This window comes from Ursus maritimus, unplaced genomic scaffold (assembly GCF_017311325.1).
Source record: "Ursus maritimus isolate PB19 unplaced genomic scaffold, ASM1731132v1 scaffold_22, whole genome shotgun sequence".
NCBI lineage: Eukaryota > Metazoa > Chordata > Mammalia > Carnivora > Ursidae > Ursus > Ursus maritimus.
The window spans coordinates 48,115,292-48,118,247 of NW_024424675.1; positions in this window are offsets into that span (position 1 = coordinate 48,115,292).

Sequence of the window (2,956 nt, forward strand, 5' to 3'; positions counted from 1 at the left end):
CTACACTCTCAGTTTTATCTTTTCAACTCAGGGAGTCCTCCAGGCTCTGCGTGGGATGCCCTTCCCGCCCTGCAGCCTGAAGACACTCGCAGTGGTGAGATGAGGCAGCTGTAAGGGCTCAGCCCGTTGGTTTCTCGTCTCTCAGAAGTCACTGAGCTTTGTTGCACAATGCCCAGGTTCTGAGAACTGTTGCTTCACATATTACTCCATTTCTTGGCTGTCTCAGGCATGAGAGCAAGTCCAGTCCATTTTGGTCAGAGTTTCAGAGTTTCTTGGCACATTTCAGTTAGAGATGAGGAAAAAAATGCTGGAGATGAATAGTGGTGATGGTTGCACAACAAAGAGAAATGTACTTAATGCCATTGAACTGTACACTTAAAAATGGCTAAAATGGTAAATTATATGTCTTAAAAACAGTTAAAATGGTAAATTTTATGTTATCTACATATTACTACAATAAAAACATTTTTTAAAGGGCTACCTTAATTGAAAGGAAGTCTTCATATTGCACTTTGAAGATAGCAACACAGCCACTGCATGCTGCTCCAGCCACAAGTGCCCAGGTACACCCTGACCTCAGGCCTCTACATGACCTTCCCTGTGCCTGGGGACTCCTCCTCCAGATATGCCAACCACAAGCAGCCCACACACACCCAACCCAAGCCCTCACCCTTCAGTAATCCTTCCCAACACCTGCTAGAGACACCTCCAGCCATCCACGGTGTGCATCCCACCACGGAACAAGAAGTACAAGCTCGTCCGCATCTGGCAGCCTCTGGCAGGGTGCTGGTACCTCCATTTGACAGATGGGGAAACACTGAGGGGACTGCTTGCTGTTAGGAAGCAGGGTCATCTCAATACGTGATGTCTGTTAGGAGGGCAGGGGAGAGAGGCTCACCTGTAACAGTGAAGGAGCAGGGGTTGCTGCTATTGGCTAGGAGACAGAGTGTCTGAGATTCTGTGGATGACTCAGGGACCTTGTTTTGGTCTGTGCTTGGGCACGATTATGACTTTTTTTTTTTTTAAGATTTTATTTATTTGACAGAGAGAGAGACTGCCAGCAAGAGAGGGAACACAAGCAGGGGGAGTGGGAGAGGAAGAAGCAGGCTCCCAGCAGAGGAGCCTGATGTGGGGCTCAATCCCAGAACTCTGGGATCATGCCCTGAGCCGAAGGCAGACGCTTAACAACACAGCCACCCAGGCGCCCCACGATTATGACGTTTTGTCTCTCACTGTATCACAATGCAGTGCCTCTGCAAGACTGCCCATATCCAACAGGAGAACCATGGTGTTGGTGTGAGCGCCAGGCCAGCTCCCAATGTCAGAGACTGCCTTTCTCATCCTCAGAGATCATTTTAGGATCTACGTCATGGAAATAACCCATGTAAAGTGCTTACTGTGACACTCTACAAAGATTAATACCGATAGGTATAGAGATGGTGGAGCTGACAGGGAGGTGGGTGGGGGATAACCTCGGAGAGCCAAGCACATGGGTCTTAAGGGAAGGTCTAGAGGACCGATGTGATCAGACCGTGCTTTAGGAAAACCACTTGGCAGAGCCCAGGGAGGGAGCGTAGTGAGAGGGTATGTAGGAGGTCAGTGAAGACATTATCCTGGTAAGAGGTGAGGGGTACAGGGACAGGACAAGGTGAAGTATATGGAGGGTGTAGACAGTGGGGAGAGGGTCAAGGATGGCTCTAGGATCTCTGTAATTTGAAACTGTCACAGATGACCAAAGGTATGCAGTAGAAAGGACTCTGAGAGTGAGTGTCAAGGTCATGAGATTGGTGGCAAGTCCTCTCCTCCACAGCAGCAGGGCTATAGCTGCTGTATAGATGGGGTGGCTTCTAAGACTGTGTCCAAAGAAAGGGTTCTGCTGTTAAAAGCTCATTTGGAAAACCACAGGTGAGGTTGGGCTGAAGTGAAAGGAGGAGTAGGGTAGAATTTCACAGAAGTGACCGGGTAGGCTGTGCAGGCAGTTCACAAAAGGGACATGGTAGGCAGGTGGCAGAAGAGGACAGGTCCCAGGGTGACTGGGGCTGGCGAGGGGAGGCAGCGTTGAGGACCTGGACAGAGAGCCACAAGGTCACTTTTGGGATGCGGGATGACCCTCACTGATGTCCAGCAAAGGTATCTCAGATTGTTCTCACATGGAGGGCAGCCTGTGCAGGGGCCATGGGCCTGGTCAACATCTAAAGCATGATGCTGGCGAGCACAACTTCCCTGCTCTGAGACTGGGTCCAACTTCAGCCCTCAGGGGCTCGGCCTCCTACGTGGTGTCCCACAAGCCACAGAAGCTTAGGTTGGTCTGCTTCACTAGGACAAACAAAGCAGACACACCCTTGCTCTGCACTCTCTGTGTGAAACACATGTGGGTGCACACACACCCTGGCTCCTGCAGGACTGTGGGGTCTGCAGCCACATCCTCTTGTCAGCCAGCACATGACCCACCCAGCAGCGTTCTCCTCCTAGAGGCGGCGTTCTTCTCCTTCCTCCTGTGCAGTTAGGAAGTTCGTATCATAATGGTCCTTGTTATAGTATTCCTATTCCTATTATTCAAAAATAGTTCTCTTTGCCTCGTAGGACCCAGAGAAATTGTTACTAGTCTGCCCCCTTGCCAAAACTCCATCATCCTCTAGGAACAGAAACCTTGAGAATCCACGATGCTGGGTCTTTGTGTCATCTGAGACGTCTCCAGTTGTCTGTTATGGAGACTACTGTGCACAGCAGCTCCACAATATGGGAATTTATGGGTTCACGGTTCACTTTGTGGGACAGAGCTTAGATGGGGTCTATTCCAACTCCGTGTTTCCCCGCTGAGGCCCATAAAAGAGGTGAAGGGTCTGCCCAGATGCAGGTGTTGGAGGGGGCAGCCTGCTGAAGCTGAGCAGAGGTGGCAGGGCTGCTTGCTGTGGCCTCCTCTCAGGTGTGTGCCCGGCAGGTGGCTCCTGCCCAC